Source organism: Physeter macrocephalus, chromosome 4 (genome assembly GCF_002837175.3).
Source record: "Physeter macrocephalus isolate SW-GA chromosome 4, ASM283717v5, whole genome shotgun sequence".
Lineage (NCBI taxonomy): Eukaryota > Metazoa > Chordata > Mammalia > Artiodactyla > Physeteridae > Physeter > Physeter macrocephalus.
In genome coordinates, this window is record NC_041217.1 from 92041669 (window position 1) to 92068661 (window position 26993).

At 33.4% G+C, this 26993-nt stretch overlaps 1 pseudogene; it reads right to left on the reverse strand.

The window, feature by feature from the left end:
* Nucleotides 1-683: 683 nt before the first annotated feature.
* Nucleotides 684-26993, reverse strand: part of LOC102988320 (mitochondrial fission factor-like) — a 100860-nt pseudogene continuing 74550 nt past the window's right edge.

Below are 26993 nucleotides of genomic sequence, written 5' to 3' on the forward strand. Positions count from 1 at the left end.
TTGGTAATGCAGGAGGCTGTGCATATGTGCAGGCAGGGGAGGATATAGGAAATCTCATTACCTTCCACTCAATTTTGCTGTGAAACTAAAACTGCTCTAAAAATAAAGTTTATTAAAAAACAAAAACATAAAAACAACTGAACAACAGTCTAACAGTCTTGACTGCCTCTTCCCCTTTGGCTGATATACAACTTGCCTAAAATTTTCATTTGTAGCCCACCTTTATTTCTTTTCTTTCTCTTTACTGAGATAATTTTTTGTTTCTTTTTGCAGCAAAATTCCTTGCACAGTTGTCTACACTTATTGCTTCCAAATAGTCCCTTCAATTTCTTTTTTAAACCAACTCCAAATAAAGGGATTTTTTTTTCCTCCTTGAAAATGTTTTTTTCTAAAAGTCATCAATCATATTTATGTTTCTAAATCTAATGGCCAAGTTTCTATTATTGTTGACCTAGCAGCAGCATATAATACAGTTGTTCATTCTCTTAAAATATTTTATTCTATGGTTTCCTGGACACCACATTCTCATTGTCTTCCCCTTTTCATTTTAGTTGCATATCCTCAGGCTCTTTGCTGACTCCTCCATATCTCCCTAACGTTTTGTTTGTTTGTTTGTTTGTTTGTTTGAAAATTCTTTATATTTCCAACTGTTGAGACAATACATTTGAGAGTTGAGGTTATCTCTAGCGGCAAAACCAGAGCCAACTCTTAAGCAGCCAGAATGCTATGGTAATGGAATACATGACCATTTCTCTTTTAGAACCTTCTTTGTTCGCCGATTCCAGAAGTTGTAGACATCTGTTTAGTTTGATTATCTGTCGTCCTAATGAAGATGCATCTACAACAGTCATGTCATCTGAAGTTCCTTCAATCATTGTACCTATATTTGAAATGCTATACATGGAGTCGGTTCTGACCAGCTGTCCATTTTGGCAAACAGCATTTTCACTCATAAAGCACTCTTTTTAGCCTGCCAATTGCATGGATTTCTTCATTTTGAGGGGTTGGAGGAGGTCTTTCTAAATTCAGAAACTCTAGTCGTCTTTCACTTAGCATAAGCACATGGGGTGGTGTTTTTTGTGCCACTGGTTTAAAGGGAGTTGACTGCGTAAGGTCAAGATCTGCTGGTCTTGAAAGTGGAATGTCTTCATTATTTCCTGATACAACAATTCTCCCTGGAACCTGCATAATCACACGAACATTTGAAACTCCTTCTCGGAATCCTTGTTCAAGGTCAGCATTTGGTGGTGCTACCTTTAATTTTTCCAGGACCTTTAATTCGCTGACCAATACCTTTGGTGTATTCCATTTCATACTGAATTCAACTAACTTCTACCACCTCAGCAGCAGTGGGAGAAGGAAATGCTGCCCCACTCACTAAATGTGTACCAACTACCGCTTGCCTTTTGGCATTATCTGCTTCTGTGCTTCATATTAAATCCTTTAATTTGCTTATGCATGTGCTGGATTTACAGCCACTTTTGTACCCCTGGGCCTGCTGGAGGGTCTCTGGTGAGGGCCACTGCCCGCTGGCTCCCAGAGGCCATAGGCCAAGTACAGGGAAGCCCTCCCTAACTTTTGAATATTGAAATACCCTGGGGTTCAGTCCATGTTTCTCTTCTCTATTTATATTCACATCCTTGGTAATCTCTTCTAGTCACATGTTTTTAATTTTCTCAGTAGGCTAATGACTCCTATATTCATATCTCTTGTCCAGTTCCTATTCTTGAGCTTCAGTTGTTATAACTAATTCTCTTCTCAAAACTTGCAGCACTTGTAGTTTCTCATATCTCATTTAATGACAAGTCCATTCTTTAAGTGGCTCAAGCCAGAAATCTTGAGATCATCTTTTAATTTCATTTTTTTCCTCACACTTTGCATTCAAACCATATGAGTCCTTGGATTCATCTAATATACCCAAAATTGATTCTTCCCATCTATGAAGAAATAGCCTATACTACACACACACACACACACACACACACACACACACTGCTTTTGTAAGCATCAGAGAACAATTGAGTCAGCTAGACTCTAGGAGGAACAAAGATCCCAAAGAAAAAGGAAAAATTACATTGCATTTTCTGCCTTAAGAATTTGCCAATTTTAATGGAAGAAACTAAGGGAACAAACAGAAAATAGCAGTTCAGAGTTGCTGACAATTGCATGGCCAGGGAGGAGAAACAAAAACCTGTTTGGGCTCACCAATTAGGGGATATTTTGGAAATATCAGGTTGTTATTTGAAAGTTCTGGAGGAACTCTAGGAGTAAAGGAAAATTGGAAATAGACAAGTTCTTCAGGATGACTGAAATTCAGTCTCAGATTATATCAAATCTTGTTGGATCAAGGTTATTTACTTTTCTCTAACTACCTGACAGGAATTCTTTAAAAATTACGTCTTCTTTTTGAGGAAGATAGTATCATCCTGAAGCTCTGAAATTTCAAATACAATCTCCAGAATTTAGTCAAAATGTAACAGATATGCAAAAAAATCCACAAAAAAGCAAAAGAAACAAAACCAAAAAACAGGAGCAAATGGTCAAATCCAAGAGAAAAAAAATTGGAGTTATCATACACAGACTTTAAAGTTACTGTGATTAATATGTTGGCTAAAATATATGACAACATGGAGAATATCACCAGAAAATAAAATCTGTACTAAAATAGAAAATGCATATTTTGGAATTGAAAATTACAATATTTACAATAAATGACTTCACAGATAGATTTAACCACACATTGAACAGTATAAAACTAGTGAACTGGCCTTTAGATGAGTAAAAATGTCCAATGTAAAACACAGAGAGAAAAAAAGAATTATAAGAAACACCTAATGTATGAGACATGGGTAAAATTTGTAATATAGCTGTAATGCGATCTTTGAATGGAATGAGTGAGAGAAGGGGCAGAAGCAATATGAGAAAAGTAACTGGGAATTTTCACAACTGGCAGAATTAAACTACAAATTAAGGAAGCTCTACAAAGGCAAGAGGAGATATAAAAGTACCTCTGCACCTAATTACATCATTAAACAAACAAACAAACAGAAAATGGTGAAAACCAGCAACAAACAAAAAGTCTAAAAGCAGCCAGAGAAAAATAAAGGCATAACACTGTTAAATAGGAAGAGTAAAACTGAAGGCTAACTTTTCAATCAGAACAACAGAAACCAAAAGAAAACAGAATGAATTTTTTTAAAGACCTGAAAGAACATACCGGCCAACCTAGATTCTAAGTTTCTTGAAAATACCCTTCAAAATGATAGCTATGTAAAGATGTTTACAGATAAACAAGTTGAAAGACTGTTTTGCCTACAAACTTAAAAGGAATATCAAAGGGAATTCCTAGAACAAAAGCTAAATTATCCCAAGAAAATATGGCAATGCAGGAAGGGAGACTACAAGAGAGGAGATGTATGGGTAAATAAGAAGTAACATTGATTAAAACAATCTCAACGTTTTGAGAGGCTTAAAATATCTGCAAAATTAAAATACAGGAATATAGTAAGATAACACATGGGAAGGAACGTATGGAATTAAAGAGTTCTAAGTTCTTATTCTAAGTCTGAGCAGTGGTAAAAGTATAGGCCTAGAGAAGGCTTTCAGTAAATAAATATATTTGATTTTTTAAATTCATTGTTTCTCAAAATGTGATCACATTTCTTCCATCATTTATCATAATTGGAAATACTGTTGAGTGGAACATACTTTAGGAAATATTGATGCTACACTTACCAGGATTGTTGTAAATCTATAGCCACCAATGGCATTCATGGGAGGAAAGAAATATCTCTGAAAAATTCTGAAATATAATATTAGGGAAAATCTCTCATACCAATTTTGCAGGCCTGATTTTTTGTAAGGAGGTTGAATCTCTATTCTGTATTCCTTCAGCATAGGTATATTTTTGTGTGATATAAATATTGACCTAATCATATATTGATGTCTATGCTTTTTTAAATTATTTTACCCATAGGTGCAAACCTAATATTAGGTTTGTATTAGATTGCTAAATCATTTATATCTAGTTTGTTTCTTTTGAATTCCACAAAGAAATTTAAATAAAGCTTTCAAAATATAAGATATTTTGAAAAATTTTAGGCCTATTCTTACACACATTATAGGCCAACTTTTTATCTAGATATTTTCTCCTCTTCACCAAATTCAATTTTTGATTATATGGTTCTTTTAGACTATAATTATACTAATTACAGAGATTCTTCTTGAAAATCAGATTGTGCTACTTCCACACTGCCTCAAATTAATAGCAGTAATGTAGGGATAAAAATTTACTCAGCAGAGCTTCCCTTGCGGCGCAATGGTTGAGAGTCTGCCTGCCGATGCAGGGGACATAGGTTCATGCCCCAGAACAGGAAGATCCCACATGCCGCAGAGCGGCTGGGCCCGTGAGCTATGGCCACTGAGCCTGTGCAACGCAAAAAAAAAAAAAAAAAAAAAAAAAAAAAAATTTACTCAGCAAAGTATATTAGCAATTCAGAATAAGTTTCATAAATAAGGACATAGCATAATTCTATTATTTTAATTACCATGTGCTTAAAGAAGAAAAGGGAAAGTTCTTAATTTTTTAGTTAACCCTTGAGAAATTACACAATTTAATTCAATAAGCTCCTTAATACTATTTATACAAAAGCAAAACTAAACAAGTGTGACTACAGCAAATTAACTTCTGTACAGCAAAGGAAACTATCAACAAAATAAAAAGGCAACCTACTAAGTGGGAGAAAATATTTTCAAATCATATATCTGATAAGGAGTTAATATCCAAAATCTATAAAGAACTTGTTCAACTCAGTAGCAAAAAAAAATCTGATTAAAAATGGGCAGAGGACCTGAATAGAAATTTTTCCATATAAGACATACAGATGGCAAACCAGTACATGAAAAGAATGTTTAACATCATTAATCATCAGGGAAATGCAAATCAAAACCACAATGAGATGTCAACTCACACTTGTTAGAATGGCTATTATCAAAAAGACAAGAAATAACAAGTATTGGCCAGGATGTGGAGAAAGGGACCCCCTTGTGCACTGTTGGTGGAAATATAACTTGGTGCAGCCAATAGGGAAAACAGTGTGAAGAGTCCTCCAAAAAAATTAAAAATAGAACTACCATATGATCCAACAATTCTACCTCTGGTTATTTATCCAAAGAAAATGAAAACCCTAACTCAAAAAGATATTTTTACTCTCATAGTCATTGCAGCATTATTTACAATAACCAAGATTTGGAAACAACCTGTGTCCATCCATGGATGGATGGATGGATAAAGAAAATGTAGTATATACATACAATGGAGTTTTATTCAGTCATAAAAAAAATAAAATCTTATCATTTGGGACAACATGAATGGACCTCAAGGGCATCATGCTAAGTGAAACAAGTCAGAGAAAGATAAATGACAAATACCATACAATCTCTTTTATATGTGGAATATAATAAACAAAACAAAGAAACAAACAAAAAACAAGCACATAAATACAGAGAATAGATTGTTGGTTGCCAGAGGTGGAGGGTGAGAGGGTAGGAGAAATAAATGAAGGGAGTCAAAAGGTAAAATATAAAAAAGTAAAACATAAACAATGACTTGGTCTTTATGGCTAGGTTTGCAAGAGCTAATCCAGTTTTAAGTGAAGTAATGAGTGATATAGAATAAAGGCCAATCTCATTTTTTTTTCAACATTTGCTTTGACAGATAGTAGAGAAAATAAGGATCTCTCTCTTTGAAATTCTGAGGCCAGAAAGAAGACCAAAGTTAACCATCAATAATAGTATCATCTTTGTAGTCAATTCAGAAAATATTTGCAAAACAAATATGCAAGCTTCAGAAAATCATCAAGATAGAAGTAATACACAGAAAACCATCTTATACCAATAAAGTAAGGCCAAAGATATCTGAGTGGGTGAAAAAGCTACTGTATGCTACTATGCCCTAGTCATATACTGTGAAACACTCTGGGACAGAGTCAACTACATTTAAGACGAAACCCACTACAAAGTCTTCATTTGTTTTTTGTTTCAAATTTGACCTTGGAAAGTAAAAAATATTTGGTGATAAACTACCAGGTATAAAGATAATAAAGGACTCAAACCTATCTATCTATCTATCTATTTATCTATCTATCCATCCATCTAATTTATTTAAAATGGAAAATGTTTTAATTCTTATATTTTGAATATAATTCTTATATTTTGAAAATTCTTATATATTGGCAATAAAATATACTTCCTTAAAGAGACTAAAATCACCTACCTAATAAAAACATTGAAAATATAACACTCTTAAAATTAATTATGACCTTTCCAGCACTTAGTTTTTTTCAGTTAACGATAACTATTAATGTTACCCTGAAATTTTGTGGTTTTGATACATTCAATAAGCAATGTTAATCTCTGAACAGAAAAACATACCAATTCAGCAAAATCTATTTATCCTTGAATGGTTCTTTGATTTGTTTTCCCATGGATACATGGAGGAAAGCTCAAAGGTCATTAATGCTAGCATTAATATACATTAGTCATTGGAGTAGACCATTTCCCTACTGGGCCCCACCACATTTTCAATGGCCATGCAATTAATGACTGTCTAATTGACTCATCTGCAAATCTTACAAAGCAATAGTTTTGCTAAGTAAATTGAACCTGCCATTGAAAAAAAACTGCAGAACTGAGGGCATAATTAACTCTACTGAGGCATACTCGATCTTAGAAGCCCTGGGGATAATCAATAATTAGTTTCATTCTGAAATGGTTCTGTTGCTATATCCATGACACAATGTTTCTGAATTACTGATGTTTTGACGATTGTTGCTTATTTGGATCAGAACAGAAAAGCTGTAGCTAACTCAAGCTTTATAGCAAAATAAACTTTCCAAAGTACCTTGAGATTAAAAACAATCAAAGTAAATGAAGCATCAAGTACTATTTATCTTCCAAAATATTAGTGCTTACAAAAACAAAGGAGGCCAAACAAAAAACAACTCTGTATCCATCACATTCAATGGTATATAGCAGCAACATTTTATTTTATAAAACAAGAGAGAAAATTAAGATATCTGATTGGCTGATAAACATTCTAACTGTGGCTTCCTGGAAAATTCATGGTTAGAAATTTATGAGCATCACCACTTAATTAAGAGTAAGAATTCTGAGCACAGAGACTATAATCAGTACAATTCATGGGGTTCAATATTTATGGGACCCATAAGTTAGCAAAAAGGGCAAAAGGAATTGAACACTTTGATAGTCTAATAAGAATTCCAAAAGCTTTTCTAAATGAAGTAAATTCATAAAACTCAAAATGTATGCTTAGCATATGTTATGTAAATAGGCTTTTAAATACTATTTTCTGGCATCATGACACCATTTTGCTTTAAAGTTAGAAGAAATGTTAAATTATTGAAGCAATCTCTCTGTTCTAATTCAAGAGATGATATTAAAGCAGATTTATCTTTCTGTTTCCCAATGAAAAGGGAGCGTGTCTTGTCCTTTGTGTATTAGGTGAGATCAGACACTATTCCAGAGACATATTAAGCATTTATCCTAGATTTAAGTACATGTAATAATAAAGGAAATGCACACTAATGGTTTCCTAAGTAATAATCACTTTTCCCTTAGTCATGATCACAAGCTGATATTAAAAACAGTATGCACAGAGGTGTGGCCAAGATGGTAGTGTAGGAAGACCCTGGGCTCACCTCCTCCCATGAGCACACCAAAATTGCAACTATTTACAGAGAAGCTATCAATGAGAATGACCTGAAGAATAGCAGGAAAGATCTTCCACAACTAAAGATACAAAGAAGGAACCAAAACAAGATGGCTAGGAAAGGCAGCGATGCAGAATAGTCAAGACTTATACCCCTGGGGAGGTGACCTACAATTGGGAGGATAATCACTATTTTAGAGGTTCTCCCTAAGAATCAAGTTGTCTAAGCCCCATATTAAGCTCCTCAGCCTGGGGGGTACTACACCAGGAAGCCAAGCCCCCAGGACATCTGGCTTTGAAAGCCAGTGGGGCTTAGACACAGGAGATCTGGAGGACTGTAGGAAACAGAGACCCTCCTCTTCAAAGGTGTGTGCAAAGTCTCACACACTCCAAGTGCCAGTCCAGAGGCAGTAATTTGAAAGGAGCCTGGGTTAGACACACTTGCTAGAACATCCCAGAGAGGCAGGAGGCAACTGCAATTCCCCCTGTGTATGTAGACATGATGGCAGCCATTTTTGGGGAGCTCATCTTACCAGGAGAACAATGGTACTAGCAAGTGCCATTTGGGAGGTCTCATCTAGTTTATTAGCAGTAGGGGTTTACCCACCCATGAGTAAGCCAGCACCAGCCTCAACCACCAACCCCAGGTCCCACAGCCAGTTATACCAGGACCCTGCCCCACTCTCAAGAGTGGGCCAGTAGCCACAACACAAGGAAAGGCCTGGCAGCCAACTGGGCTGGGGACCAGTCCCACCTACCAGTGTGCCCTCAGTTGTTGGCCGTTCCACAACATAAGGTCCCACACAGCCCACATAGAGGGCACCACTATAGAATGTAGCTCTGGTGACCAGAGGAGAGTGTGCTGCTGTGCTCCATAGACTGTCTCCTACATAAGACTTTCTCCAAGATCAGGAAATGTAACCAATCTACTTAATACATAGAAATAAACACAAACAATTAGGCTAAATGAGGAGACAGAGGACTATGTTCCAAATGAAGGAAGAAGATAAAACCTCAGAAAAAGAATTAAATGAAGTGCAGATAAGCAATCAACCCAATAGAAAGTTCAAGATAATGATCATAAAGATGCTCAATGAACACAAGAGAAGAATGAATGAATACAGTGAGAATTTTAACAGAGTTAGAAAATATAAAGAACAAAACAGAGATGAATACTATAACTGAAATAAAAAATACATTAGAAAAAAATCAACAGATTAGATGATAGAGAGGAACAGATGAAAAAACTGCAAGACATTAGTGGAAATCACTAATGAAGACATGAAGAGACAAAAGAAAAAAGAATTTTAAAATATGAGGATAGTTTACAAGACCTCTGTGACAACATCAAGTGTACTAATATTCACAAGTGGAAAAGAAAAGATCACAACTAAAAATATAAAAATTATGAAAGAAAAAAATATCATTGATAAAGGCAAACATACAGTAAATGTAGATTAAAATCAAGCAGTTATAAAGCTAGTAGGATGATTAAAAGACAAAAGTAATAAAATCATCTATATCCACAATAAGTATTTAGGGATACACAAAACAAAAGGATGTAAAATATGATGTCAAAAACATTAAACATGGCGGGGGGGGGGCAGTAAAAATGCAGGTTTGTGAGAATGTGTTTGAACTTAGCTCATTAACTTAAAATAATCACACATATAACAGAAAAAGAAAGGGATCCAGTCATAACACAAAAGATAGTCATCAAATCACAAGGAAAGTGAGCAAAAGACTAAAAGAACAAAGAACTCAAAAACAACCAGAAAAGAATTAACAAAATGTTAATAAGTACATACTTATCAATAATTACTTTAAATTTCAATAGACAAAATGCTCCAATCAAAAGACAGGGTGGCTGGATTAAAAAATTGAGACGCATATATATTTTACCTACAAGAGACTCACTTCAGATCTAAAGTCACACACAGACTGAAAGTGAGGGGATGAAAGAAGTTATTTTCTGAAAATGGAAACAAAAAGAAAGCTGTGGTAGCAATACTTACATCAGACAAAAATAGACTTTAAAACAAAGACTGTAACAAGAGACAAAGAAGGACATTACATAATGATAAAAGGATCAATCTAAGAAGAAGATATAACAGTTGTAAATATTTATGCACCCAACATAGGAACAGTTAAATATATAAAGCAAATATTAACAAACATAAAGGGAGAAACTGACAGTATCACAATAGTAGTAGGGGACTTTAACACCTCACTTACGTCAATGGACAGATCATCCAGACAGAAAATCAATAAGGAAATACTGGCCTTAAATGGCACATTAGACTATATATATATATATATACATATATATATACATATATATATATGATGTTCCATCCAAAAACAGCAGAATACACATTGTTTTCAAGTGTACATGGAACATTCTCCAACATAGAACCCATGCTAGGCCACAAAACAAGTCTCAATACATTTAAGAAGATTGAAATCATATCATGCATCTTTTCTGACCACAAAGGTATGAGAATAGAAATAACTACAAGAAAAAACTGCAAAAAACACAAACACATGGAGGCTAAATATGCTACTAACTACAAATGGGTCACTGAAGAAATCAAACAGGAAATTAAAAAATACTGGGAGACAAGTGAAAAATTGAAACACAATCCATCATCTAAAATCTATGGGATGCAGCAATAGCAGTTCTAAGAGGGTAGTTTATAGCAATACAACCCTATCTCAGGAAAAAGAAAAAATTCTCAAACAATCTAACCTTACACTTAAAATAACTGGAAAAGGAAGAATAAACACAACCCATGTTATTGGAAGGAAAGGAATAATAAAGATCCCACAGAAATAAGTGAAAGAGAGACCAAAAACATCACTAGAAAAGATGCATGAATCTAAGAGCTGGTTCTTTGAAAAGATAAGCAAAATTGACAAACCTTTAGCCAGATTCATCAAGAAGAAAAGGCAGAGGGCCCAAATCAATAAAATTATAAATGAAAGAGAAGTTACAACTGATGCCACAGAAACACAAAAGATCATGAGAGATTACTATGAACAATTACATACCAATGAAATGGACAACCTAAAGAAATGAGTATGCTCCTTGAAGCATAAAAATCTCCCAAGACTGAATCAGGGAGAAATATAAAATATGATCAAATCAATTACCAGAATTGAAAATGAACCACTAATCAAAAATTCCCAACACACAAAAGTCTAGGACCAGATAATTTCACAGGTGCATTCTACCAAACATTAAAAGAAGAATTAATACCCATCCTTCTCAAACTATTCCAAAAATATTGAATGGAAAAGAACATTTCTAAACTTATTCTATGAGGCCAGAATCATCCTGATACCATAATCCAACAAAAGCACCATAATAAGAGAAAATTACATGCCAATCTCACCAATGAACATAGATGCAAAAATTCTCAACAAAATGCCAGCAAAGCAAATTCTACAGTACACTCAAAGGATCATACAGCATGATCAAGTGGACTTTGTCCCAGGGATACAAGGTTGGTTCAATATCCACAAATCAATCAATGTGACACTCCATGTTAACAAATTAAATAACAATTATATGATCATCTCAATAGATGCAGAAAAAAGCTTTTGACAAAATTCAACATATCATAAAAACTCTGAACAAAGTGGGTATAGAGGGAACATGCCTCAACATAATAAAAGCCATATATATCAAATTCACAACCAATATCATACTCAGCAATGAAAAGCTGAAAGCATTTCCTCTAATATCAGGAACAAGACAAGATGCTCACTCTTAATCATTTTTACTCAACATAGTACTGGGAGTTCTAGCAATAACAATCAAACAAACAAAAAAAGAGATATAAAAGGAATCCAAATTGGAAAGGAAAGAGTAAAACTGTCACTGCAGATGATATACTATAGGTAGAAAATCCTAAAGATACCACCAAAAAAATGATAAGAACTCAATGAATTCATTAAAGTGTCAATACAAAATTAATATAGAGAAATCTGTTGTGTTTCCATGCACTAACAATGAATTACCAGAAAGAGAAATTAAGTAAACAATCCCATTTACAATTTCATAAAAAAGAATAAGATACCTAGGGATAAATCTAACCAAGGAGGTAAGAGACCTATACTCAAAAAAAATAAGACATTGATAAAACAAATTGGAGACAACACAAGCCAATGAAAAGATATACTGTGCTCATGGATTGGAAGAATTAATATTGTTAAAATGACCATATTACAGAAGGTCATCCTTGGATTCAATTCAATCCCTATCAAAATACCAATGGCATTTTTTCATACAGCTAGAACAAATAATTCTAAAATTCGTAAGAAAACACAAAAGACTCAAAATAGCCAAACAATCTTGAGAAAGAAGAACAAAAACTGGAAGCTCGCACATCCTGATTTCAAAATATACTACAAAGACACAGATCAATGGAACAGAATAGAGACCTCAGGAGTAAACCCACACCTACATGATTAATCAATGTATCATAAAAGAGGAAAGAATATGAAATGGGAAAAAAAGCCTCTTCAATAGTGTTGTGAAAACTAGACAGTTACATTCAAAAGAATCAAAATTGTCTACTTTCTCACACCATATACAAAGAAAAAAAAACTCAGAATTGATTAAAATGTTAAATGTAAGACCTTAAACTCCTAGAAGAAAGTGTAGGCAACATGCCTTTTGACATGAGTCTTAGAAATAATAATTTGGATTTGTCTCCTCAGGCAAGGGAAACAAAAAAGAAAACAAATGGGACTACATCAAACTAAAAAGCGTTTGCACAGTGAAGGAAACCACTAACAAAATGAAAAGGCAGCATACTGAATGGGAGAAGATATTTTCAAATGACATATCTGATAAGGAATTAATATTCAAAATACACAAAGAACTCATACAACTCAATAACAAAACAAACTGATTAATAAATGGGAAGAGGACATGAATAGACATGTTTCCAGAGAAGACATACAGATGGCCAACAGGCACATGAAAAGATGCTCAACATCCTGATCATATGGGAAATGCAAATCAAAATCATAATGACATAACACCTCACACCTGTAAGAATGGCTATCATCAAAAAGACAAGAAACAATAAGTGTTGGTGATGATGTGGAGAAAAAGTAACTCTTGTGCATTATTGATGGGATTGTAAATTGGTGTAGCCACTATGAAAAACAGAATGGGGATTCCTCAAAAAAAAAAAATAAATAAAAGTAGAATTGCCATATGATCCAGCAATTCTACTTCTGGTTATTTACTCAAAGAAAACAAAAACACTAAATCAAAAAGATATATGCACTCCATTTTCATTGCAGCACTATTTATAGTAGCCAAGATATGGAAGCATTGTAAGTGTTCATCAACAGAGGAATGGATAAAGAAGATGTGGTGTGTGTGTGTGTGCATATATATATATGTATACACATATACATATATGTATGTATGTACACAGTGAAATATTACTCAACCATAAAAAATGAAATCTTGCCTCTTGCCACAACATGTGTGGATCTAGAGAGCATTATGCTAAGTGAAATAAATCAGACAGAAAAAGATAAATGCTGCATTATCTCACTTATATATGGAATCTAAAAAACAAAGCAAAACAAAATGAGAACAGACTTATAGATACAGAGAATAAACCAGTGGTTTTCAGAAGGGAGGGGCATGGTGGGGTGACTGAAATATGTGAAAGGAATTATTTAATAAATGTCATTATTTATATAATAAATATTTATTATAAGTCATGAGGATGTATTATATAGCATAAGGTATATGGTTAATGATACAGTGATAACTTTGTAAGGGGACAGAGGGTTACTAGACTTATTGTGGTGATCATATCATAATGTATGCAAACATCAAATCCTTATGTAGTACACCTGAAACTAACATAATATTGTACATCAACTATATTTCAACTGAAAAAAAAAGAGTAAGCACACCACATTATAATTTCACTAATACATGCTAATTCTAGTTGGAACTAAAAAATCAGGACTGAATAATGTTAGTGCAGTAGACTTCAAATTATCCAGCATACTGATTTTTTACTGAATTATGAAAATATATAATTTATGATACTACTGTATGACTGTCAGACAGGATATTTAAGGAAATAGGGAGTATGGGAAAAAGTTGTATAACCTTTCTATGTCTAAGTAGACAAATGTATAGCTTGAGGACAAAACTGTGTCATAAAACAGAACTTTTCTTCTGGATGAATTAAAGAATTGAGTTTCTGGGAGTTCCCTGGCGGTCCAGTGGTTAGGACTCTGCGCTTCCACTGCAGGGGGCACAGGGTCAATCCCCCGTCAGGGAAATAAGATCTCACAATCTGCATGGTGCAGCCAATAAAAAATTAATTAATTTAAAAATTATTAAAAAATAATTGAGTTTCCAAGTAGTGGAGACCCTAGTTGATGTGTTCTGACATTCACCTGGCTGTCTAATATTTATATGGTCACTAAATAATCCAGTCTAACTTGGGTTTGTTGGCATGCTTGTCTCTTCAGAAACGTTGGAACAATGAAATATAAAATTACAAGCTAGAATTTTCTCTCAATCAATGAGTGCAGAAAAGAACACCTTTAACAATTTACATGAGAAAATAATTTCAGTGTGTGTCTGAAAGTCAAGAGGAGAGAGAACCTGATGTGAAATATATAAGGAATCATCTATTACACAGTTCAAGGATTATGGCTCTGGAGTCAGACTCCATGAGTTTATAATACAGACTTCACTATTTACTAGTTTGTGTGACCCAGAAAAATTTTAATGAACTGCTCTTTGATCTCTGTTTCCCCATTTGTAAAATGGAATTAGGATTAGTAATTACAAATATGATTATTATGAGGGTTCCATAAGAAAATTCATGTAAATGTATGAAAGAAAAATGACAATTACTATTCTGATTGTTATTAAGATGATCTGTTTCTAAATTAAATGCTAGTAATAATAATAATAACTCATATTTATTGATTACTTACTAGGTTCTAGAAATCTTGCATATACTAAGTTTTTTAATTCTCACAACTCTCCATGGGGTAAGCATTATTTTGCAGATGAAGAAAGGGAAGCACAGAGAAATAAAGTAATTAGCCCAAGGTCACATAAATAGCATTGTTGGGTTGAAGGGGTCTAGGCTAGAATATCCTATGACTGAGCAATACAACATGGCATCATAGGAAGCCAAAATGGCTGCTCTGTCCTGTTCTTGGAAGCTGAAATCTTTAAGCTGCAGAGGCTGGAGGGAGCAGCTACTGCATGGGTAATGAAACTGATGTAATTTCAGGAAAAACACCCTTCATACCTAACAGCGAAAGACAGTACTACTATATTACCATATCTAGAAAATTGTTTTGTTTTTGACATCTTATGAAACTAAGTTTTTGCATGCACAGGGCAAAATAGACAGAATATATATAGAAAAAGTATCTATCAATGAAGACTTAAGTTAGTCAATATATTTTCATAAGTTTTCTCATGTTTCAAGTGGTAAAAAACAACTGCCCAGCATTTGTGAGGAGTTTCATTAGATTAAATGAGATAATAGTATTAAAAATTCTGAGAATAAAAATTAATATATTGATAAAATGTAAGATACCATTTTTATTAATCAGTTGGGAAATAATTTGTATAAGATTATAATCTCAAACTTAACTTGGGAGTATTACTGTAAGATAAACTTCCAGGGAGAATGCATTCAAAACCTGTAATTTTTCAAAGAATATTTCAAATCTACCCTCTAAGCAACTGCTTCACTTTAAATTTCATTAAACTTCCTCTTATCCAGGTGTCATTTGTCCTTTCCAGCATAGATGTTTAGGGCTGGACATAACCTTAGAGCCAATGTGGAGGTGACCAACTGTCTTCTCAATAGAAGTGTTTTTGCATTACAGACTCATATCCTTGTACCGTTTTCAATAACTTGTGAATAAACTATCTCAAAGAACTTAATGAAGAATAAACTTTTAAGAGTTCACTGTTCCTTTAAATAACACATTTGAACTCTTGCAGAAAAAGTACTGTTGGTTACAATTTTCAGTTAACTTTATATTTCTGAAGCTATTTATAGTTTATGGAAAATGGAAGAAACACATTTTTAAATCAAAATGAAGCAAAGGTAATATGAAGACAACACTATGTTGTGCTTGGAATACAATATTTCTTGAAGATTAGACTGTGCATTTCAGCACAGTCTGTATTTTTCCTTTAAACAATTTATTTCTGCCACCACTCTATTTTGTGCTGGAGATTTTGAAAACTAATTAAAGCCATATTGAATGTTTTGGACCAAAACTAAACAATGATAAATTTTCAGAATGTTTTTGTGTTCAAGGTTTAAAAGTTTCGAAGGAGAAAATGCATCACCTCATCACTTCTATGTGGCCTTCATTTCTAATGTGGCAGCATCCAGCACACTAAATAAAACTCTGAGGATTCAAACTCAGAAATTTGAACATAAGGACATAACATTTATGATTTTTCTGAAATATTTTCTAAGTCAAAATAAACGTGGACTTTTGCTAAATTTAAGAGTGGTGATTTTATTTTCCTTTTAAACTCATTTAAGAAGTTGATATTGTATCAAATTTTTTAGGGAAACATTAAGTTTTATACATCTCAGTTGTACCACAATAGTTCTCTAAATTTCCTCTCAATTAAGTAAAATGATCAGACAAATCATTAGTGTCTAGGAGTATAATATGGTAAAACTAAAAATATCACAGCCAGAAATTGCTACTGGTTCCCTAAATTAAATCACACTGACAGTCTTCTGATTCCAGGGGGTAAATAAAATATCTCACCCGTTGTCATGACCACACTTTTCCACTTTATGATATTCAACCATTTATCCTATGAATCTCCAAACATTATTATTATTACCTCGCAGTCATTTGCCACTTAGCACTGGAGTGGCCAAAGCCATGTTTCAGTTCATCTCCTGCAACAATTTAGCTGAAGCTGAGGGCATACAAGGGTGAGAAGCAGAGTTACACGCCTAACCTGAGCTAGCCTCTAGTCATAATCAGCAGCTATCTTGGACTCTTAGCTTCTTACCAGTGCATCTAGGGAAACATTTCTTTCAGTAGACTTTTTCCTTAATATGGACTGCTTCTGCAGTGAAGCTATGAAACAGTGTTGGGGACTCCTCTCACCCCAAACCATTACTTCTACAACTAGCTTAAATACCTTGGCTGTTTCTTATCTCAGAATTAGTGCTTTCTCACCCTATATACTACTTGGCAATTACTCCTTTTTTTTTTTAATCTCCTCTTGCTTCAGCCATAAGGTTGGGCAATTTCTCATATTTTACTATCAAATTTTCTAATGGAGACATAGCTTGCAGAGTAAAAGGCTCTGGCTCTCTTACGTTGTGCTTTAAGAAATAGAATATATAACCATAAGTGTGCAGTGACTCACCCTGTACTTTATTTAGTCTTCTTTCCTCTCTCTGGCACCTGTTCTTCAATTCTTCACTTCCCAGTTCCAAACAATCATTAATAGAAAGAAAAGAAGACTTTCAATTTCCTTCTCTCTTTTCCAAACCTTTCAGCCTATAGGGCACTGCTTTAGTCATCTTTGTATCACAAACACATAAAACAAGTCATGTTCATTGCAGGCAGACGTGGTTAGAAATTTTATATTTAAATTTGAAGTTGCATTTGGTGCTCATTATAACCTGCATGAAAGTGCTGGGTAAGAAGGACACACAGTACAACTGATTTCATTCCTGGTCCATGTGCAGTTAGCCTGGTGTATTATAGATTCTTAATACTAAAATCTGTAAGGAACTATTCAAACTGCAAGTTACCATTTTAGTATCCAAAGTCTAAGATTGGCACCAAATTTGCAAAAATAAAGTAAAAAATCATGAGGCCAGAAATGTCCTTAAAAATGATGTACATGTATTTTAAAAAACGTTTTAAATGTTCAAAGACTAATACTAAAAGTACCATATCTTCTCAGTTCTGCCGGCCCAAAGAACATTTTGATAACTAGTATAATGATGTTAAAAAAAAATTTTATATTTTTCAATCATTATCTGACTAAAGTACCTATGTTATAGAAGACAGTTTCTAGCCAATGCAAATTTTAAAATGAAATTTTAAAAGGTCTAATAAAATTTAATTTAATTATCATCTTATAAGGCAAATAGATTCAATTTTATTGTGCCTAAATGAGTACCCCTCTGCTCATTTAAGTCTTCATCATCTTTCAATTTAGAAGTAATATAACATCAGTAGTTCTTCCCTAACATTGTATTTCAATAAATCTCAGGTGCTTACTGCCATCAGATTAATTTGTACCAACAAGGTATAGCCAATTTTAAAAGAGAACTAGAATAGATGGATTATTTGGAATATTGCCTTAATATGGTAGGAGGAAAAACATGTTTTGAACATTTCAATATCAATTTGTAAGTCAGAATTCCCCATCATCATTATTTCTGTTTTCGTGTCTTCTTGAAAGTCTGAAATAAAGATGCTAATGTATTTTTAAAGGTTAATAGTTGCCTAAGTGGTCCATAAAATAGAAACTTAAACATAGCAACTTGCAAAATTTAATGAGAGGGCAAACACAAGTTCACCTTGTCTTTTTATCTTCCTTAACTGTGTCATCTAGAGACCTGTAAAATGTCTGAAGATGATTATATCAACTGCAGGATTAGGCGACATAGGCCCTGAGCAGATTAAATGGTTCAGCGTCTGTGCACTTGGGGGTTTACGTGGCAGAGTGTGTGGGCTTCACTCAGAGGGCAAACACATATTCCTGATGTCTATTGTACCATGAGAATAACTATCAGGTTCTGATTTCCATCCATTATTTTTATATCTGAAGAAACCCTGCCTCCAGCCTAATGAATGCTACAGAAACTGAAGTCAATGGAGCCACTTGTCTTTACAGCCATCAGTCAAAATACTAAATACCTCAAGAACTGAGACCCCATAATGAAACTAAGTGGTACATTTTGCTTTATTTTCCACTATTGTGCATGTTTGAGCATATCAAAATAATTATATTAATAGTAATAATAACCCATTTAGCTAAATGTTTTAATACATGGCAATGTCAAAATTATGCCTGAAACACTTCATTTTTATTTTACGTTTTAATAGAATTCTGGATTAGTGGTTCTCAACTGGGGGTGTGAATTCCCACCTTCACCCCAACTCAAGTATAATTGCCACTTTAAAACAAAAGTATACGATGCTTAGTTATATCTGAATTTCAGATAAATATTTTTTATAACTGATCTACACAACATTTGGGATATGTTTAAATTAAAAAAAAACACATTTTGTTGGTTATCTAAAACTAAAATTTAAGTGTGTATCCTGCATTTTATCTGGTAACCCTATGGGTCACAGAGGACATTTGACAATGTCCAGAGACATTTTTGTCACAACTGGGGAGGGAGGTGCTGCTGCCGTCTTGTGGGTAGAGGCCAGGGATACTTCTAAACATCCTACAGTGCACAAAATAGTCTCTCATAACAAAGAATAATCCAGCCCCCAAGTGTCAAGTTTGCTGAGTTTAAAACACCCTGCTGTAGATTATAACAGGAAATTTATTACCTAACCATTTAGCGTAGTTCTTGCTATATTTTGGGCTTTAGGTTGGTCTGCTTTTAGAGGAGGTTCTAGGTACTTCTGGAAAACAAGTGATAATAAAGATGGTAATAAATAAGTGAGTAATAGTACAGAAAAGAAATAAATCATTGATGGGGATGTTCGGTGAGAGTTGGTGAACTTGTAGAGAAATAAAATTGTATCTACTGAGAGCCTTTGGCAGCACTGCAGTGTGGAATGGCTGCAGAAGGATTTCCTGAACAACTAAAAAATAACAAATGAATATTATGGGATTATCAGGAGATTAATTTTATTATTAAACTTCCTTCTATAACACTGAATTAAAATTTGGTTGATGAGAGAGAGAGAGAGAGAGAAAAGAAGAGCGAGAGATTGGGTCTATGGTCAGTTTATATTCAGAGCCAAAGTGAATAAGCAAATGTCAATGAAAGTAAATGCTCAAATAGAGAATTAGGGTGACATGGCAGTATGTAACACAAAAAATTTCAAAGAATCTAATTTAACTGTAAAGACGAAAAATAATTTAGCTGTTTCCTTATTTAGATCTTTAATTTACAAATTAAAACATGAAGCTCATCAAGGTCAAGTGACTCATTTAAGTGTATCCAAAATAAGGATCTGGGTGTTTCTTAGAATCCAAGTCTCCAGACATACCATTTTAAATAAACTAAAGTAACACCAGTAGCACTATTCAGTATCAGTAACATTGTTAGGAAAAAGAAACTCTCACTCATCTTTTACAAAATTTAAATGTCAAGGCCTTTCTGGAATCTCTATTGATGTCTCCCAGCATACTCTTAGTGACTCATTCCTCTATAACCCATTTTCATATACACATAGCTGTATAGAGCATGTCTTCAGGAAATACATCCATTCAATGTAGAATGCCCATAATAGTGTCTAGTACAGAATGAGCCCCCACTCATTTTATACATCTCTATTTTATGATTATGTCTATTGATTGACTTCATTCACTATATTCAAATTTTAAAATAACAACACATTTCTCTCTGCAAGACATTTCTTCTTTAGGGACAATACAATTAATTGTTCTAAACAGAGTCAGCCAACTTTTGCAGCACAAAGTGGCACTCAGTAAATATACACATAAGCAAAATAAGCATCCCCAAGAGTTTTCATCTTAACAATAAAGACCTATGATAATGGATTATGAATTATAATAGTTAAAGACCTATCTTTAAGTCTGGGGGGAAAGTGTCTTTATGTAATTTTTGTGATTTTAATGAAAATAAACATATTCTTTTTAAAAATATTTACCTCAATTGTATGTAAATTTCTTTGTATTTTAAGAATATTTACAACTGAAGCCCTTGCTTCCATGGTTGAGTGGGAATATAGTGATTAGTGTAACATGAAATCAATGAAAAGCCGAGAGCAATTTGCTGATTTTAATAATGGAAGTTAAGATCTTCCTACTGACTTTCTTAATATATCAGAAATTAATTTTCAATTGTCTGAGAAGGTAATGAATACTGTGGTTTGCCTTTTACCCATAATATAAGGAAAAAAAGAGAATCTGGAATTATCCAGTACAGAGATATCTACACCTTAGGGGAAAAATTATCATTTAATTACCAAAAGTCTAGCTAGCACAATAAAGAAATTGAAAAGAATTCAAAATGAAATCCCAGACCACAAATATTGGGGCCCTGACAGTGAAATCCAGAGAGGGAGCTTGACAGGCAGAGTGAGAGACAGAGAGAAAGGGAGAAATCTGAGTCACTGAGTTGTTTCAGGGAAGAAGAAATCCCAGGTAATCACTGACAGGTTTAGATTTTAGAAGCAGCCTTGTCTATCAAAAGAGGCTTCAACATCTAAATCCTGTTATATTTTCTCTACTTAATCTGTAGGTATTACAATTTTTCCAATGTGTAGAAACATTACTTAACCACAATGGCTTTATTATCACTTAGATTGACTTGCTAAGATGTGAGAATTGCACATTCAGTTAGCACTCAGGGACTAGATCTTAGAAGCACTAGCTAATAACTGTGCACTGTAATCAGAAATCACCAAAGCAAATAAATAAAAATGGCAAAAAAATCAAATATGATGAAATATAAGCTTAAAGTAATAGAAGTAACTTCTACTTTTTAGTTACATAGTAACTGAAAAGTAGAAGTTAATGAAATAGAAAAATGTTTAAATGGGTTTGACCTATAAAATAAAAAGCCAGTTCTTTGAAAAGAAAAATAAAAATACCAAACATTGCAAATCTAATTGAGAAAAATGGAAAGAAACTCCAAACAAAAACAACCAAAAAAGGAAACACATATCAGATGAGATTTGGAACAACAAAAAAAGAGAGGTGTAGAAGTTAATTTTTTTAATTTTAAGGGGTTACTATGTAAAATTTCGTGACTAACAACTTTAAAAACTAAATTAAATGAACAAGTCCACTGAAAAGACATACTTAATGAAATTGCCACCAAATGGCCTAGGGAGATGAGAATTTACAGAGCTTTTGCACTTGTGTGCACATTTTTCTATATTTATACCTCAAGGAAAGGTTTTAAATTGAGCTAAAGACTCTGAAAAGGAAGAGCAAGAGGATAAAGAAGGAAGAAGTGGAAAAAGAACAAAGAGAACAAGGAGAAAAAGGAGGAAGTAGTGAACCGGGCAGAGAAGAAGAAAGAGGGGAGGGGGAGGCAGAGAAGTGATGGAGGAAGAAGTAGAGGAGGAAATGAAATAACTATAAATAACTTCCCACTAGGAAGTAATTCACTGTAAGTTAGAAACAAGGAACAAGAATACTAACAGTCATTGTTTTTAGTAAAAACTGTTCTGGAAGTTCTAGGCAATGCATTAAGATAAATGAAAACAAAAAATTAATAAATGTATTTGAACATAAAAAAGCTCAATCATTTTCAGAAGATATACTTGTCTACATTGAAGATACAAAAATAAGTGATGTTGGCAATGGTAAAGTCAATCTATTATATATATAAACTAATTTCTTTCTAATATATTGACATCTAACTCCCAAAATAATGTAACTGTAAGGAAAACAAGGGATACCATTTACAATAGCAAAAAAATGATAAGGGATTTAGGTTTAAATTTAATAAAATATGCAAAAACATTATGGATATAATAAAACATTTTTCAAATTCATTAAGAAAGTCATATTCAATCATGGAAACCAAAATATTATAAAGATGCAATGCTCTGCCAATTCATTATGCATTTAATTTATTCATTCTCTGTAACTCTAATTAAAATATCAGTCTTTTCATGGAACTTAAAAAGCTTGTACTTTAATTGATGTAGAACAGCAAGAGCCCAGAATGACAATTTGAAAATGTATATATGGGAGATTTGCTTTATCATATATCGAGGTTTCAAATGTATATGTATATACATATATAATGTTGTGTATTTATATGGATATTAAGAAAGTATATAGTAGCTTTCTACATACAGAGACAAAGTTATTAAGAGAATAGGGAGCTGAGATGCTTAGAAACAGGCCTATATGTATAGAAACTTGATTTATATCCGACTGGCATCACAAGTTATTGAGAAAAATATGGACAAATCCAATATGATGCTAGGGCAATTGGTTAGTCACATCAAAAATAATCAATATAAGATTTCTACTAGATGACATATAGAAAAATCAATTTCAGTTTAAGGAATTTAAGATAAGAAAAAACTTTACTTTTAACAAGGTGACCAGATATTAAACAAAAAATGTATACATTAAAATTTACTATATATTTGGCAAAATATTTGAGTAGACATTTAACAAAATAATATATGTAAGTGGCTAATAAGCACATCAATAAATGTTCAACATCAGTCACTAGTAAGATGCAAAACAAAACTATAATAAGCCACCTCACACATATTGCTATGTTCAAAATTAAAAATCCTAAGTGTGACCTTGTTTGCGAGACTATGGAGAAACTGGAGAAGTGAGTCCCAAAAATATGAATATTACTTTATCCAAATTCCTGACTGACAATGTGGGATAGAATCCAAAGAGCCTAAGACAACAGGCAGAAAACAAAGAAAAATCCACTTTTAATAAACAAAAGTGCATGGGAACCTGTTGCTTCTAAAATGAGTGCATCCTCCAACTGCATTCAGCTTGGGTAGCAAAAAGCTACAGACTTACAGATTTGAAGCATCAGAAAACAGATTTCAAAGCTGGCACAACATCTGAAAATTAGAGGAATCCCTAGGGGTAAGAAATATGGAGAGGGTAAATACCATCTTTATCCAATTTTGTTTCTATATGCTGAATTATAAAGGTATAAGAGAGACTCCTGGAAGTCAAGTTAAAAAAAAAATTAAGTGTGAAACTACAAAAAATAGAGCAAATTAATATTGTGGGTGAGAAATCTTCAGTTTGAATCTAGGCAATTTAACTGTCTTCTAGAAAGAAATTCTGCAGAGGAGCACAACAGACTTTATATTTCCTGCAATTTGTTATCTACAACGTCCAGTTTCAACCTAAGCTTATTTTGTTAAAGTATAAACCACATTCAGGAAAAAAGGCAATCATACCCACACTTTGTGAGAAGGCTTGATACTAGAATGAGCAGATAAAGTGTTCAAAAGAGCTATCAAAGAATTAAGTAGATATATGTTTAAAGAATGAGATGAAAGTATGATAAAATGAGTAAAGTATACAAACAGAAATTAAAACTGATGTTCTAAAGCTAAGAGGTAAAATAACTGAAATGGAAATTTACTGTATTTGTCAAATTTAGAATGGAGATGGCCGAAAAAGGAAACAGACATTTTAACAAAACATTAATAGAAATTACTATATCCGAAGAACAGAGAGGAAAAGGATTAAAGAAAACTTAGCAGAATCTCATAGACTTATAAAGCAATATGAAGCAGTTCAACATGCATGTAATGAGAATTCCAGATGGAGAAGAGAGAAGCAGAAAAAAAAAAGAAAGAAAGAATGGCCAAATGATAGCAAGAAATATGGGGGTGTGGGGTAAATGGAAACGTAAAGCTATAAGTTTCCTATATACTATCAGAAGTAATTTAATATGAGCTAAGTATATTGAGAAAAATTAAAGATTTATATTGTTCTTCCTAGAAAAAATGATAACAATAATGTAAAGAGATATAGCCTGAATCATAAAGAAATATAAAATAAACAGACCAATAACAAGTAAGGAGATTGAATCAGTAATCAAAAACCTGCCAAAAGGAAAAGTATAGAGCCAGATCGCTTCACTGGTGAATTCTACAAAATATTTGAAGAATTAATGCCAATACTTTTCAAGCTCTTCCAAAAAAATTTGAAAAGGAACACTCTCAAACTCATTTTAGGAGCCCAGAATTACTCTGATACCAAAACCAGACAAAGACACTATAAGAAAAGAAAATTACAGGCAAATATCCCTGATGAATATAGATGAAAAAATCTTCAGTAAAGTTCTAACAAACTGAATTCAACAACACATTAAAAGAATCATACACCATGAGTAAGTGGGATTTATCCTTGGAAGGCAAGGATGGTTCAACATACACCAATCAGTAAATGTGATACACCACTTTAACAGAATCATATGATTTGTTAATCATATGATTAGATGCAGAAAAAAATTGACAAAATTGAACACTCTCTCATAATAAAAGTGTTCAACAAATTAGATGTAGAGGGATGTACCACAGCATAATAAAGTCCATAAATGACACATCCACTGCTGAGATGATATTCAACAGTGAAATACTGAAAGCTTTTTTTTCTAAGATCAGGAACAAGACAAGCATGTCCACCTTCTCTACTTCTATCAACATAGTACTCAAAGTCCTAGCCAGAACAATTAGGCATAAAAGGAAATAAAAGGCAATCAAATCAGAAAAGCCATACTTGAAGATAAACATAAAGAATTATAATGAACACATGAATATAGCTGAGAATTATTTTTTTCATGCTTCACTTTCCTACTTTGATCTCTCAGTGTTAATACATCAGCTTGATTTGGTTATTCATTTTCTTGGTTTCACATCATGATTAGCTACTTTCTCAGGAAATTTAATCCATACCTTTGGCTTCAAATACCACAAATGATTCTTAAATTTGTATACAGAATTTTCCCTATAATACAGACTCACGTTCAACTAAAATGTGAGGCAAATCAAATGTCTAAAATGTCAATGCTCAGTCTTCATCTTGCTTGAGTTACTGACAGCATGCGAGTTCACTCGCTCCTCTGAATAACTTTCTTTACTTGACTTTCATAATACCACACACTTCTCTTTGTTCTTCTACCTGAATAACAACTTCTAGGTTCCTTTGCTGGTTCTTCCTCATTTTCCAGACTTCAAAACATTGTAATTACTTTGGGCTTAGTCCTTGGACCTCTTTTTAATTTATTCCTTGAGCAAACTCATCAAGTCTCATTGATTTAAATTCTATCTGTACTAGTCAGGGTTTTCTAGGGAAAAAGAACCAAAAGGAGATTATCTCTATCTCTATTTATCTATATCATCTATATTATCTCCTACTTATTCTGTTTCCCATATATATATATATATGAGAGAGATTGAGAGAGAGAGAGAAAATTGATTTGTTATAAGGAATTAGCTCATGTGATTATGGAGACTGAGACGTTCTAAGATCTGCTATCTACAACCTGGAGACCAAGGAAAACCAATGGTCTAAGTTCCAGTCTGAGTCCTAATGTCAGAGAACCAAGAGCATTAATAATCTAAGTCCTATTTCTAGGACAGGAGAAAATGAAGGTCTCAGTTCGTGCAATCAGGCAAAAAGAAAGCAAAATCTCTCTTCCTACATTTTTTTGTTCTATTCAGGCCCTCATGGATTAGATAATGCTCACCCACATTGGAGAGGGCAATCTGCTTTACTCGGTCTACCAATATAAATGCTAATCTCTTCCTGAAACATCCTTACAGACGCACTCATGAATAATGTGTAGCTAAATATCTGGGTACCCTGTGATCCAGTCAGGTTCACATATAAAATTAACCATCACACTATGTATATATTGATGTCTCCACAATTTATAGCCCAAGTCTGGGACATCCAGTAAACTGTTGAATGGTATATCTAGTTTCCTCCTCTATATACCATCACTTAGATGTCTTGAGGGTATCTAAAACCTAGCATGTTCAAAACTGTCTCCCCAAAATTGAACTCTCACACTAAAGTATTTCTTCATTAGTTTTCCCCAATTTCATAGATAGAAGTTTCATTCTCCTATCTCTTCAAGTAAAATCTTACAGTTATTTAGTATTTCTTTCTTTCACATTCCAAATTATTTTGCCTTTGATTTTAAAATATTTTCAGACTCTGGCAATTTCTTTTTCTTTTTTTCTTGGCCACGCCACACAGCTTGTGGGATCTTAGTTCCTTGACCAGGATTGAACCTGGGGCCACAGCAGTGAAAGTGCTGAGTCCTAATCACTGGACCACCAGGGAACTCCCACAGACTCTGGCAATTTCTTTTTACATCCACTTCTATTACTATGGCCTAAACTACAATAATTTCTTGATGATATTTGTGAATGTCTAAAAAAGAATCTCTTTGCTTCCACAATTTGCCACTTCTGGTCTCAACATGACAGCCCTAAAACAACTTCTTCTTCTTTTTTTTTTTTTTTTTTTAAACATAATTTGGATCATATCACTTTTCTGCTCAAAATCCTC